Genomic DNA, 15,716 nt, shown 5'->3' on the forward strand with positions numbered 1-15,716 from the left:
TTATTAATGCAAATTTAAAGTCAATTTTGTTATGTGTATATTTCTACTCTTGTTTAAGGTATTATATTTATGCATCTCATTTAAAAATGTAAAATATAGTTAAAATACAAATTAATAGTCATCTGTAATAGTCAAACATAGTCACGTTAATTAGGTTTTCTAAATACGCAGAGATATATTTCAGATAGGTAATCTTCAAACACTTCAAAGACCTACAGAATATGGCATTTAAAATGTTTTAAGAACTTATACTTCTCTGGACATTGAGACATGTCTGCTCCTGGCAGCACCAATTACTTCAGAAAAGGATGATGGGTATCAAAGAAACTCATTACAGAGTTTGCTTACAATGTGAAAAAGGCTAGCCATTTGGGCAAGAAACTGCTCTTTCCTGGACTACTTGATAAATTGGACATGCAGAACCCATAGGAAGATGACCACTGAACTTTGCTAAAACAAGGTGAGATGGTCCTTTAGGTTTCTGCTTCACAGAAGAAACTGCCAGACATTCTGCAGAACACAGAGAAAAGCAACTAATGAATTTTGCCAAAATAGGTGAAATGACCTTTCAAATTTCCTGCTTCACTGAAAGCTCTGCCAGCAACTTTAGACCTGTAGGCTGAAGATGGATGTCCCAATGGTGCAGAGTAACTTTGGGTGTCTGTCCAGGCAACCAGATGTCTCTGTAACTTTTAGAATTTTGGAAGTTGCATACAATGCACTTCCTATTTACTCAGATAATATTCTTCTGGGGTCTTTGATGGAGTTGAAGACTAGATAATTATAATTATAGTTTTCCTTGGTTATGATAAAAGGTAAATTAGATATGAAACTTTAGACTCACAAAAATAGGATAGATGATAGAGTATTTTCTTTAATTTTTGTCAATTACAAATAGACTAGATATTATAACTGTAATTCTTGCTTGATAACTGTTTTGTTATATGTAATTTTACTATGTTAAAGTTAAAACCTTCCTTTTCTTTTTTTCCCCAATGCAACAGAAATGATTTTATTTGTTAAAGTGAGCATAAACTTAAAAAAAAAAATCACTTTCCATATTCTGGTCCTGAAGCTGATTTTGTTTCAGTTGCCTTGTTGGGAAATAATTGCCTTTCTGTGGCCCCTATTGTCCCAATGTCCCTTACATCAAACAGTGAGAAAATGTGTATCCCCTGAATCCACACAGAGCCAGGAGAGATTGTTTTTTCCAGGGTACAGATGGCTTCTGCTTCATGCACTCATCTGCTGTTTATGTTGCCCAGCTTGCCTCCAGATCCCCATTTCTTCTTCCTTTTCACTCTAATTTCAATAGCATTCTTAAATTATGTATTTGTTGAATATTCATAACTTATAAACTACATAATATTATTATATTCTCATTATTTTTTTAAAAAAAGATTTATTTATTTATTTATTATGTGTACAGTGTTCTGCCTGCATGTGTCCCTGCAGGCCAGAAGAGGGCACCAGATCTCATTACAAGTGGTTGTGAGCCACCATGTTGTTGCTGGGAATTGAACTCAGGACCTCTGGAAGAGCAGTTGGTGCTCTTAACCACTGAGCCATCTTTCCAGCCCTATATTCTCATTCTTGATATCGATTTTACACACATCTGTTCATTTGTGTGTGTGTGTGTGTGTGTGTGAGATGTTAGTGTGTGTGTACAGTACAGTGGAGGTCAGAGGATGCTGGGGTCACTTCTCTCCTCTATGTGGTAACCAGGGATCTAACTCAGTTTGTCAGGCCTGGTGGCAAAGGCTTTCACCCATTGTGCCATCTTACCAACTCAAACCAAATGTTTTGTAATGAAAATCATTAATAACCCCTATTATATAGAAAGTGAACTTAAATTGCATATGGGTTGGATTAAAACCTTCCTTTTTGAAAGATCCTTGTCAGTGTATCCAGCATATTGGGCGTTAACAGCTTAGGTGCAAGATTGTAAAACATCAGAAGCAAACTTCTGCCCTCCGGGGTTCTCCCATTGTGCTGTAAGCCTGTATTTAAGACCTCCTCCCTCCTTCAATAAATGGCATTCGGCATTCAAAAAAAAAAAAAAAAAAAAAAGGAAAGAAATTGAAGACAGCGATGTTCTAAAAAAGGAAGTGGTGTTGGTGTCATGGGTCTATGAGGATACTGGACTAAAGTCTATCAGATTGTGCAAACAGGAAAATTGTATACTATATGAATTATCTGTCAATAAAGATCTTATATAAAAAGAAAAACAAAAAAAAGGAAAAGACCCCTTCCTTTTCAATTAGACAGAAAAGGGGAAGTGCTGTGGTTTCTGTATGCTGTGAATATGTGTTGCTCTCATTGGTTGATAAACAAAGCTGTTTGGCCAATGGTGAGGCAGAATAAGGTTAGGCGGTAAATTCAAACTGAAGATGGAGATGAAGAAGGTTGGAGTCAGAACAGACACCAGCCCACAGCCCAAGGAGCAACATGCCAACAGATTGGTAACACCACGGCCATGTGGAAATAGATAGATTAATAGAAATAGTTAATTTAAGATGAAAGAGCTAGCTAGCAATAAGCCTGAGTTGTAGACCAAACACTTTGTAATTGATATAAGCCTCTTTGTGTTTATTTGGGACCAAGATGCTGTGGGACACAGAAAAACTTCTGGCTATAAGCCTTGTAGAGAAAAATAAAAACTCTCTCTCTCTCTCTCTCTCTCTCTCTCTCTCTCTCTCACACACACACACACACACACACACACACACACACACACACACACTCAGAGGTGATGGAGGAAGACCTCAGGGCCAAGGTCATTGTCATGGGGGAGGAGCATAGCGTCTGCGGAAGCTGAATGAGCAGTTTATCATAGACAAAGCATGCTAGGAGAGGGGAGTAGAAGCTGTGGGTCCTCAGATGCTTGTGGAGGGTCAAGGCAATGTATATATAGACTAGCATAACAATGGGTCTGTGCAACAGAGAAGATGGGTCCTCACAGAATCAGAGGGAAAGACAGCAGTTCAAGGCCCATCCTATGCTCAGGCATGGAGGATCATAGGTGAATAGAGACAGGTGGTTGGATTTGGCAGCTATGTGTCCCTGGAGACCTGTATTCTATAGACTCTGGAACTGGCTGAAAGTGTTCCTGGTACTCAGAACATGTGGGCTCATGGGATCCGCAGGGCGTTGGTGGGAGGAGCATGTCTAGATACTCACAGAATCAGCCTGGGGACCCTCAGTGCTTCTTTTTGTTGTCTGTCCGTATTCAGCTGAAGTGTCTTCACATGACAGCAGAACTTAAAGCAGAAAGTGGCCACCATGAGTTCCACGTCTGTCTGGATCACCAGGTGATTCGCATTTGTCTGGAATACTGGATGCTCCGTATCTGTCTGGACATGAACCCTTATTCCTTGAAAATTGTGCATTGCCCATGTCAGGAGCTCCTTGTCCTGAATCTCATACAGACAGTGGAGCAATCCAAGAGAATATGAGTGTTGGTGATTGGCCTCCTCCAGGACCCTCTTCAGCAGCTCCCACCTCTTCTCCAGAGGCAGCCAGCAGGTAAAGATGTTCTCCATCTCTTCCATTGCCTGGTCACTCAAAAGGCCAAATAGGAAGCGCATGGTGGGTGCCTCAAACAGGTCAAGTTTTCTATACACTTCTAACAGCTTTTTTACAGTTTTAAAGTTTTTATGATTGTCCTTTTCCTCTTCATAGCTCAAGATAATGGACATTGCTGCAAAGAATTCCTGGAGACACAGGTGGGAAAAGCTGTACCTGGTAGAATTAAGCTGCTTCCGAAGGACACCCATATTCATGAAAGTGGCAATGACATCCTCAGATAACCCTTGCTTTGCGAGATCACTCTCACTGAACAGAGTCCTTCTTCTCCAGATCCCCACAGCAGCCAATAAGCAGAGTCCTCTGAGTTGGGTTCCCAGGGTACTATCTGGGAAAGTCTGGGAAAGGTATTTCAGGCAGAGGGCTGTGGTGGTGTGTGAGGTCAGTGAGAGGTCTCCCTCCTGCTCCATCTGCTGCTTCAGGCAAATACAGACCAGCCAGGATACCCAGGGCACCAGACACAGTGTTGAGAGCACTAGGTTTGATTCAACCAAGCTAAAAGCTGTACTTGCTTTTGTTTCCTCTGCAAAGTATGTGTAGAAATATTCCTTTCGTCCAGATTCAGAGAAGCCCAGGACTTTCACCCAACGTGGCTGCCCCAAAGAAGGAATGAACTTCTGTAGATCTGTGGTCCTAGCTGTGAGCAACAAGGAAGCCCTAGGCAGGATGGATTTCCCCAGCAAACTGCCCAGCAGTGTGCGCACAGGCTGTGGCTGGCTCCAGTGCAGACAGAGCTCAGGATTCTGCTCCTTCAAGACCCAGGCTGGCTCATCTATACCATCCAGGATGAAGAGCAGCTTCTCGGGCTGAGACAGGATCTTCTTGATAGGAGCTCTGGGTGCAGTCTGGTCTTTTGCTATGAGCTTAGCCAGACTCAGCTGCTTGCACTGGGCTAGCTCTCTGCAGCTGAAGTAGAAGACATGCTGGAAGCGATCCCTGTAGAGCTGGCCTTCCTCCCATGCTCTCCTCACCTGCCTGGCCAGTGTTGACTTCCCAATCCCAGCAGCCCCCTCTAATATGACTAATTGAGGCTTCTTCTGGGTATCTGGGCTTGGGTGAAATAAGTCTTGGATCTCAATCAGATGCCCTCTGTCTTTAGCATCCTGATCCCTCTCTCTCACCATGGACCTCTGGCCTCTGGGGCAAGATTTTTGTAAAAGTAGCAGCTTTATGTATTTTTGGAGGAAGCCTTCAGTTTTCCAGGATTGTGTATGGCAAGAGTGCTTTCTTTTCTGGTTCTTTCTTGTTTTTATTGTAGTTTCTAAGTAAGTGAGGGAAAGATGGAATATAAAGTTACAGCAAGTCGTTTGTTCATTTGCCCATTCATTCAGCCAACAACTAAAGGAATTTAGGCTTTTTAAAAAATGGGGTGGGGTATTATTATGTAGCCTGGCTATCCTGGAGCTAGCTATGTAGATCAGGCTTGCCTTGAACTCCCAGAGGCTGGTCTTCTTCTGGCTCTCATGTGATGGGATTAAATGTGTGTGTCACCATGCCTAGCAAGACTTGGGCATTTTATTAGGTTTCACAATTCAAAGCATGATGGTTAAGCTTGTGTTTTAGGTTTAAATGACTGTGCTTAAGAAATATCTAAAACAAAAATGCCTCAGACTGTAAGTATAAGGGGTCTCGTCTGGTGCCTTCATATGTCATCAGCTGGCAACTTTGTCCAAGCCTAAAAGCCAGAGTGCACCCCCACGCCCTCTCTCTGCACTCTCTCTCTGCATACTCTCTCAGTCTCTGTCTCTGTCTGCATCTCTCTGTCTCTCTGCCCATCTCTCTTTCTCTTTCTCTCTCTCTCTCTCTCTCTCTCTCTCTCTCTCTCTCTCTCTCTCTTTCTCTCTCTCCCATCCCTTCTTCTCTCTAATAAAGCCCATTCTAACTCTGGTAACCATGGCCCGTGACTCTTCCACCACAGCAAAACTGCCACCAGTCACCAGTGCTGCTGTGGTAGCGAATCTAGCATCAACCAGTGCTGCCATATACCCTTTCATTGACTCTTCTACCTCCAGAACCATGGCCACTGCAGTAATCAGTGCTAGCTAGCCAAACCATCGCCATATTCCCTTTCAATGGTGCCGTGACTTGGATAGGAAATTCTGTACACTTTGGCATCCAGGGAGTGTTGTCAGAAACCTATACCAAGGACCTGCCCAGCTGCAACCACTACTACTGCCGCTGGCACCACCGCCACTGCCACGACCACCACCTCCCTCCAGCGACCACGAGCCTGCACGTCCCCTGCCCTCGAGCCTTCACTGTACGCCAACACCACTCCCGCCGCTACACCATGTTTCTCCACTACACATGAATATTCCCGATGTTCTTGTGGCTGCAAGCCTGACCTATATTCTTTGTGACAGACACCCCGGGGGGTTGTCCTCAGGCTGTGCTGGCACTGACACATTTCTCTCCTGATGAGGGGGGTCAATGCTGTTTTGGTCCACCTGTGGTGTACGCTCCAGCCCTTAGCTTCCCTTGATGAAGGGGAGTTAATCTGTGCCGATTCATAGATCTTTCTTCTCTCCTCAGGGATGCCTGGAATTGGACTCTGATCTCGGTTTGTTATTTTAATTTTTTTATTTTTCTCTTGGCTGCAGTCATGGGACAAAGGCGTGGACACCACTTAAATTGGCAGACACCAGTAAATCTGGCTGCATAACAGCTTCGCAGGAACTTCTGCCAGCAATCAGGCAAACAAAACAGTTGCTTTATCCCCAAGCTTTCTGCTAAATCTCTGAACCCTTCTTCCTCCCCATTTCTGATGTTTTCTTTTTCTCTGCCGCATGCAACTTTTTCTGTCTGACTTCTGCTGGCAGTGGGTGGGCTCAAGTGGGCAGGCTCAAGTGGGCAGGCTTTGGTTGCTTCTGCTGACTCTTGCCATAACTCCCCTTAACTCCACCCACTCATTCTCAAACTTCCATAAGAGGCACAGACAGTCTAAAAGTGGCTAAGATCCATGTAAATAAGTTTACATTAGTCAGGATGGCTCTTAAGCCAGAAACCAGCTTATAGTCTCAGGCAAGTCTTCCAAAAGGATCTGTTTATAGTCTGCCTCAAGGCAGATCGTCCAAAAACCTGTCCTTAAGCCAACAATCATCAGGAAAAAAAATCAGGACACAGAGTAAAATTATGTCTCTTGTTCCCCGGACCTCCCTGACTAAAACTTAAGCATCTGGAGAGCAAGGCTCCTGACCCCACAGGCAAAAAAAGGGTCATCTGTGGCATTTGAAGTGTGCCAGGGAAGAGATCAAAAGCCTGAAAACAAAATTGCTAAGTGCTGGCACTTGCTGACTCCCGAAAGCTGTTGGGACCCTGTTTTAAGTGAGGAAAAAGGCCACAGGCTAGCGAGTGCACTGTCAGGCCATCAATAGCCTTGTTGAAAGTGCCACGTGGAAAGACAACTGGTCAGCTGACTGCCCCTAGGCATCAAGACACATGAGAACATCAAGCTAAGACCTCCAGCAGACCTAGGCTTGGCTACAGGCTTGCAGGAAACCCAGAACACAGCAGGGAAGGATCTGTTTCTTTCCTTCTGGACACCAGAGCCACTGACTTGGTCCTGGGAATTTTGGGATGTCACCTCTCCTCCTTTTCCTATTGTTGGGGTTGGAGGACAGCCTTACCCATCTCACCAGATTTAATTGCACTTTCAGAGTTACTTAATGGGAAAAGATTTACAGCTAAGATAGGAGCTTTCATTTCATTGCTCCCTTCCATGTGACTCACACCAGACCTACCTGCCTGTGTTTCTCACATGCACACAGACCCTGATCTTTGCCTCAACTCTAATCCAAAAAAATAAGTTCTCATGCACCACAAGCTTTTCTCTTCCCAGTTCCCTGTTCTAACTCACTGTTCAGCTAATGGTACAGGACCACCACAGAACCAGAGTCCAGAGATCATCAAGTAAGAAACTGTAACAGCTAAAAGATATTTACACCCCCAGACCCAGAAGCGTCTGAGCTCTACAAAAACAGACTTTAATCTGGGCTCTACAAAAACTTTAATATAAGCATCTATTACTGTGAAATGCTTTTAACAATTGATCACCTGTCTCCTGGATGCTAAACTAGTAAAGAAAACAGGTGCCTTAAAATAATCTGTCTCTAATAAAGCTTAACATGTTCCAATTTCTCTGTCTCTCCCATTAACACTAACCAATAAAAGCAGAGTACTAAGCACCACATATGGTCACTAATCTTCTCATGGCTGCTTCTTAACATGTTTCAAAACATTTCCCAAGCTCCAGAAACCAGCTTAAATCCATCTGGACAGGCTGGATCTACCTCAGATAAGTGCCAACTCCCCTGGTCTGGGAACACTCAAAAAAAAAAAAAAAAAAAAAAAAAGATTCTTTTCTCTCTAAGCTTTTTCTGTGTCACCAGCATCTTGTCAGACAAAAGGTTCCCAGCCACAGCCAAGAGGGATGCACCTCTCCAGAGCAACAGATGGCAGACAGCTCATCATCCCACAATGTCTGGCTACCTCGGAAGACCCCCCCCCCTTTCCTATCCCCAACCCAAGAGCCAACTGACGTCCACCAGTCAGTTGGAAGCAGTTTTTGAGAGAAACCATGCCCTTATTCTTTCCTGTTTACTAGCTTTTTTTATTTTTTTAATAATAAGCAAAAGTCTGGAATGTAAGGAGTCTCATCTGATACCTTCATACATCATCAGCAGGTGACTGCATCCCAGCCTAAAAGCCAGACAGGCACCCCATGCCCTCTCTCTGTACTCTCTCTCTCTGTGCACTCTTTTGGTCTCTGTCCCTGTCTCTCTCTGTGTCTCTCTCTCTGTTCTATCCCCTCTTCTCTCTAGTAAAGCCCATTCTAACTCTGGTAACCATGGCTTGTGACTCTTCTGCCACAGCAAACTGCCACCGTGGTATCAAGTTCCAGTCACCCGCGCCACTGTGGTAGCAGATCTAGAGCCGACCACCACTGCCATATACCCTTTCATTGACTCTTCTACTGCCAGCCAAATCATGGCCACTGCGGTAACCAGTGCTAGTCAAACGATTGCCATATACCCTTTCAGTAAGGCACCCTTGAATGCTGGGGTTTGTTTTTTCTGTAAGATAACAAGCCATGTGTTTTTGCTTCTGTAAACGAGTTTAGTTGCCTCAACTGCACAGGATGTGCTTGATCACACATAGGTGGGTGGAATGTAGGCAGGAAGTACATCAGGATGCATGCTTGTCCCTGATGGATGAAGGTGGGAAGTATGTAGCCTTATGGGTATGGCCTTTATAAGTTTCTAACTAACGTATTTCACTGCCATTCTTTGGGAGTCCGAGGGATAAAGCTGGCCAGTATTCATTGTCCTGGCCAATATTTGATAAAGCTTGCTTCAAATTTGGCTCAAGAATTGTGGTAGTGGCCTTATTCTCTCCTGGTGGCTTTAACAAAAGGACATTAATGAGAGACAGTGGTATACTAAACTTGTTCCACATCACACAGGAAGTAGTAACACCCGAGGGCAGTGGAGTGTGATCTTGTAGCCACCATTGCCAAAGCTGGTTGTGTTATGGGGTAAGAATGGGCTCTGAAGGGAGAGAGAAAGAGTGGGAGAGGGCTGGACTTTTACAAGCAATAGCAGAGTGGAGGAATCACCATCCTAGGCAGGATTGTTCTAGATTTCTGCCCTGAATCTGATTCTGAGTGCTTGTGAACTTGGACCAGTGTGCTTCTCTCTCTAGTCTGTCTGCACTGGGACACAGGTGGCTGCTTGCTATTGAGGTTAAAAGAGGAAGAGGCAAGGGTGTGGACTGTGCTGAGAAGGGGAAGGGTGGGCTAAGTAAGTCATTGAAAGAAGGAAGAAGCAAGGGCTTAGGTTGAAGTTAATGAGACTAAAATAAGAGAAATCAAGAGAAGAAATTTGCTGAGGCTGAAGCCTGAGCCTGATCTCTTCTCAGAGTTCACCTGGAGAAAAGAGACCTTCTTGGAGGCTCTGACCTCACAGATCTTCAGCTACACCAACATCATGAGCTGAGCTCAGGCTGGGTGCCAGTTGGGCTAGACTCACTGCCTGACCCACATGGGTCCCAGTTTCCCCATCTATCAAGTGCAATTTCAGCACTGCAGAGCCCAGAAAGAGCATTTCTCCCTTGTTCTTCTCAATACCCCATTCTGGCTGCTCCATGCTTCTTTTACAGCCCTCCCCCTTCCATAGTAAGAGATGTTCTGCTGTCTCACAGCCCCACGCAGGGCTTTTGGCCCAGCTTACCTCTCGTTCTGCACCCAGACTTGGTAGGTTTCTTTTTAAAAGTTTTCTTCTTGGGCATCTGGTCACATGAAGATTCATGGTCTGAGATAACCTCTATAGTAGCAAGCTGGCTGGAGGACTCCATGTTAGATGTACTTGGAGAACTGAGTAATGAGAGATGATGGGCTGTGGGAATGAGATAGTGGTTGGGTATCTTTCAGGAAGAGTCAAGAGCCCAGGAGAGACACTGAAGTTCATCTGCTAAACCTCCACACCCTCTCTCACAGACTCAGTGTGGAATGATGTTCTCACAGGTGTGGCAGGGATATGGTTCTAATCTGGGGCCATGAAGTTCATGCACTTTCCCTGGTTCTTCCTTCTCTGTGTGAGTCATTGGTCCTCCCTGATCTTTAACTCCTTCATTTGTGGCTATGAGCTTCCACCTTCCAGGGTTGCAAACAATAATTAAGCAATAGCAGCAATCAAAGACACTTGTACTTACTGATCATTTATTACTTGTTAAACTCTGATATGGATCATAATTTAGCTCACAGATCCCAAGAAGGCAGGTATTTACTCTGTTTTCCACATGGAGAAACAGAGGCAGAAGGCAGTGAGATGACTTACCCAGGGTGGTAATATCATGATGGAGCCCGCCTTTGTCTAGCTCCCAGGTCACTAGCAACTCACTATGGTACACAAGTACAGCTCCTTTTGGGAGCTGACTTGACCCCTGTGTTTACCCCTGTCAGTGCCCTTCTGAATGTCAGCTTCTCCCTGCTGCAGCTTCAGAGTGTTCTTTCCCAGGGCCTGTGAGAACTACATACATATAAGTAAATTTGTTGCAACTCTGTGGGTTTGGTCCCAGGTTTGGGCACCAAAATGTGAGTTTTGCAACTCTGGGGAAAGGTATCCTGACTACTTGGGGAGTTGGGTAACACCTTGAGCTGCTTCAGACAGCTCTGACAGCTGGAGCTGCAAAGAGACAGCTCAACCCTGGAAGGGAAGTTTTTTTTTTTTTGACTGCTTGGGAGAGTCAGGCCTAGAACTGCTTCAGCAAGGAAGGGTATCCTGACTGTTTGGGAAAGTCAGGCCTGGAGCTGCCAGAAGTTCTGCAGGGAAGGGTATCCTGACTTTGGGGGAAAGCCAGGCTATACCTGGTGTGGTGGGGGATGGTCTCTCCACAGAATATAGCAATCCTGCTCCTCTCCTGGAGAGCCACTACAGCTGAGCTTTGCTCAGCCCCCACTTAAGGGGGCTTTCTAGCAGAGCTCTGCTTCTCTGGCCTAAGATGTTGCTTCTTTTGCAAAAAGGGGAAACCCCTGAAGAAATGTAGCAATCTTCTCTGACTCCAGAGAAAAATGTTACTTTTTCAGCTCTTTCTTGTTCTGTCCACTAAAGGACGTCTCAGCAAGGATCTTCTGTTTAGCTCCTCCTTGCTTTGTCCACTGAGGGACATCTCAGCAAGGATCTTCTCTATGCCAGTGAATAAAGATCTTCACACTCAAAACTCTTTTGAGAAAGAGATTTATTTGGGAAGAAGGAGTCCAGGAGAGTAGCTGCCTCTACCAGGGTGGAGAGAACAGTTCCATATATATATATATACTGACCAGGCAGGGCGGTTTATATAGGACGTCTTTGGGGCAGAGTCAACCAGGGGTTGACTTGGGGCCCAGGGTTCTACTGTCTAGCTCTGTGATTGGTTGGTTTCACAAATCAGTTGGCCAGGGGCAGAAATAGCTCTGATCTGAGCCAAACTGTGTTTTCTTTTACTGGCCTTACTTAGATTTTTGACACTACCTCTAAGGCCAGGGCACATTTCTTTCACTGACTCTGGTTCTGGGGACCAAGAGTGTTATTTTGGCACTAGTTTCAGAGTCAGGGTGTGTTTCCTTGGTTCTGGGTTTGGGGATAAAGTGTTCATTTCTCTGGCTCAGGTCCCAAACCTGTATTTCTTTTCCTGGTCCTGGGCCCCAGGGCCAGGGTTCTACTGTCCTGTTTTATGATTGGTTGGTTTCACAAGTCACCAGGGGCAGAGATGGCTCTGATGTGAGCCAAACTGTGTTTCTTTCACTGGCCTCATCTGAGCCATCTTTCCCTAGTTCTGGGCTCCAGGGTCAGGGTGGGTTTCTTTAGCCAACCCCTTTTCCCTACACTACATGGGGTCCTGAGAATGCATCTGAGTAGAAGGGGATGTGGAGCTTATAGGTCCAGTAAGAGATTCCAGCAAGACTTCTAGTTCCAGCCAAGGATGGAGTCTGTGACCTCTTTTGACAGGTTAGCTTGCCCCAATTAAGGCTTGACAGGAGGGCTAGTGATGGTGATAGAGTCACAGTGAAGGGAGGATTGGGGTCCTGTGTGTACTCACTCAGCACCAGGTCCTTCTCTTGCTGGGCCTGGCTGCAGAGCTGCTTCATGCCCATCTTCTCCCAGGTCTGGAAGGCCAGGTACCAGGACCGATGTTTCCCATACCAAATAACCAGGTTTGAGGCCACATCCATGACACTGGTTGACGGAGCCACTTGGGTTAGCACCCGACACTGGAACTCCTTCAGCTCTTCCTTATTCAGTTGCTCCAAGTAGTAGGCCAAGCGATACTTTGTTCTGTCACATATGTCTGCCCTAGGAATGGGGACAATGGGCATCTGGACACAGGGGATAGTGGTCTCCCAGTGCCTTGCCCTTTACTACCTCCAAGGCAAGGCTCTCACTGGGATCATGTTTCTGGGCCTGGTGAACTCTGTTCAGCAGTCAGATCCCAGGTTTAAAACTAAACTATCTGTGTTTAGATGGTGTTGGGAGGTAGGAAGAGTTACAGGAAGGAGAAGACAGGAGGATGCACTGGAAGATCTGATCATGTGAGGATGCAGGGAAGGACCCAGGTCTAGTCTTTAAAGTGACAGGCAGCAGGGAGGAGGAGGGTGGGGGCTGGGAGGCAGGAGGAGTGGGAAGATGTAGTGATAGAAAGCATAGGAGATGAGAGGATGAGAGAATCAGAGGGATGAAGGATGGGTGATGAGATGTTGGCAGATGGAGGAGTGGGAGGAGATGGACCTGGGGATGGACAGCTTGGAGCATTAGCATATGGGAGAATGAAGGTAAGAAAGGATGGGGAAGCGTGGAAAAAAGGGCCTAGAATGTTAGAGGATAGCAGGAAGAGAGGATATGAGAACAGAGAGATGGAGGAATGGGATGTGCGTAACACCCATTGTTTTGTGGTCCCTACCTTCTTCTTTCCTGGAACCTACTACATTCATGAGGTCAGTTTTTCAGCTACTGCCTTGACAGAAGGTGAGGTGGTGAGATGCAGCCCAGAGTGGTGCTCAGAGGCCATGGTTGAGTCCAGGCTAACCCCTTTGAAAGTCTCTTTAGAAACCTCCTGGCCCAGGACATCACACAGGGGTGATAATCCAGAGCCAGCTTCCTAACAGGAAGGACAAATCACCCAGGGAGAAAATAAAAGAGCAGTGTGGACAGGAGAGGGGAGAGTCATCCTGGTAGGTCATCCAAGGAGCCTATGGTAAGTGTAGGTACGTGCAGCATATTAGAGCACCCAACAGCCTACTACCCATTTGAGTGGGCCTTCAGAGTCCACACAGGGTGGGGCTTTGACCCTATCTCTCAGGATGGAACCCCAGGTCTACCACAACACCCTCTTAGTAGAGTCTTGCCAGGGAATGTCCTTCCTCACCTCTCATAGTTGGGGGCATTTTCTGAGTTCCACTACTCACCTGCTCTTCTGTGGGGCCCACTGATGTGTGTGTCTCAGGCCAAGGCAGCTGTGTGAATCACAGAGCCCTCAGCTAGTAAACACATCCTTTGAAAGTGAAAGAGATCTTGGCTCCGTACACAAAGCCAGGCATCAGGAGCCTGCGCAGACGATCTCTGTCTTTTGGCAGGTTTTCAGATCTTTGGGCCTTCAGGCTGAAAATGACTCTGCTCAGCTTGTTTCCTCTTGTGAAATACCACTACAAATTTCTAGAGTTTTGATGAGCCCTGGGTTGGAGGATCCAGCTCAGGAGCTTTATCAAGACTTACTGAGGCCCCAACTCCCTGAGTTTAGGATTAACTTACTTGAGCCTCAGTTTTGTCCATTTACTATGTGGGACATCATGGGTTTGCAAAATCTTTGATCACTCTAGATCCTTACTCTCTTTCTTGTAGCCTGAAGTCTCTCTGGTCACACTTGGCCCTGCAGTCCTGCAGCCACTTATAAAAGAATCACTCAAAAGCTTATATTAATGACAAACTGGATGGCCAATGGCTTAAGTTTCTTGCTAGCTAGCTCTATCATCTTAAGTTAACCCATGTCTATTAATCGGTTTTGCCACATGTTCCATGGCTTTACCGGTCTGCTGGCATGTTGTTCCTCAGGCGGCAGGCTGGCATTTCCCTAGACTCTGCCTTTCTCTTCCCTGTCTCTCTCCTTGGATTTCCCACCTGCCTCTAAGCTGCCTTGCCATAAGGCCAAAGCAGCTTATTTATTAACCAATGGGAACAACATATATTCATAGCATACAGAAAGACATCCCACAGTATTCTCTCTCTCTCTCTCTCTCTCTCTCTCTCTCTCTCTCTCTCTCTCTCTTTCTCTTTCTCTTCTCTTCCTCCCCTCCACTGCTTCACCTGTTGGCTATTCATTTTAGTAAATAGCTTTTTAGGCCTCAAACACTGGGTCTCTCACTTCTAAAATTTTTATTTTTATTCTGTGTGCATGTGTGTAAATCTGTGAGTATGCTATGTGTGTGGGTGCATTTGAGGAGTGGAAGAAAACATAGGATTTCCCTGGAGCTGGATTTATAGGTGACAGTTAGCCACCAGATGTGGGTGCTATGCTCTGATGTGAACTCAGGTCCTCTGGAAGAGCAGCAAGTGCTCTTAACCTCTGAATGATTTCTCTAGACCCACTGGTCATTTTGTGTTACAAACTCTTCCCAAATCTTCCTTTTCCACTGACACCATCCTTTTTTTAGGTGTATGATGTGTGTGTGTGTGCATGCTTGTATGTGTCTGGGCTCATTTGTTTTGTAAGGCCACAGTCCTTGAGTGCTCTCCAGTCCTTTTACTGAGGAAGAGTCTTCCACTGAACTCAGAGTTTATGGATTTGGATAGTCTAGCTAGCCATCTGGGTGGGAGTACTCCTGTTTCCTCCTCCTTAGTTCTGGGAACACAAGCCTGTAGTCATCCCAGCATGCATTTGTGAGGATGCTGTGATCAGAGCAAATGTCCTCATGCTTGCATAGCAGGTGCTTTACCCACTGATCCATCTCCCCAGCCCTGACACTGGCTTTTGAACAGATCTACAATCTGACTCTTCTCACTGTGCCCAAGGAGACTGCTGGTCCAGCCAGCATCCTGGGTCTGTGTTCCAGCTTCCTAAATCTCCCAGCTGATGCTTTATGGTCTATTCTCAGTCTTAAAATCAGAGTTACAATCTAATATGTAAATTAGTTCAAGTCACCTCTTAGTCAAACCTTTGTGTCCTTTCCATCTCACAGTGAGGGAAAAAATACTGGTTCCTTTCAGTGGGTCTACATGACCCTCTCCATCCCACCCTGCCCTTTTCTGACATTAGATCCCACTTCATGCTCCCCACTCACTCTGTTGTGGGTTATCTGCTCTACCTTTCTGTTCCTTGAACACACCAGGAACTCGCTCACCTCAGGACCTTTGCACTGGCTTCTCCGTTCTTTTGGAATGACTTCCCACTAGTCAGAAGCTTGCTCCCCACTTTCTGAAGCAGTGCTGCCCTTCCAGAATTATCCTCCTTCATTCTTCTGTTTGACACTTGTTACCACCCAACAGCACAGACTTGCTTTTTTTCTGTCACTTCTACCTACAAAGAGTATGGGAACTCTTGGAAGACTGGATGAAGTGGGTTTATTGGTTGTTGTGTCCCTGGAGCCCAAGTTAGTGCCTGACCCA

General features: G+C 45.7%; 1 pseudogene; it reads right to left on the bottom strand.

The window, feature by feature from the left end:
• LOC118588689 overlaps window positions 1-15,716 on the bottom strand; it is a 42,412-nt pseudogene that overhangs the window by 24,923 nt on the left and 1,773 nt on the right.

The sequence above is a fragment of the Onychomys torridus genome, chromosome 8 (assembly GCF_903995425.1).
Source record: "Onychomys torridus chromosome 8, mOncTor1.1, whole genome shotgun sequence".
Classification (NCBI taxonomy): Eukaryota; Metazoa; Chordata; class Mammalia; order Rodentia; family Cricetidae; genus Onychomys; species Onychomys torridus.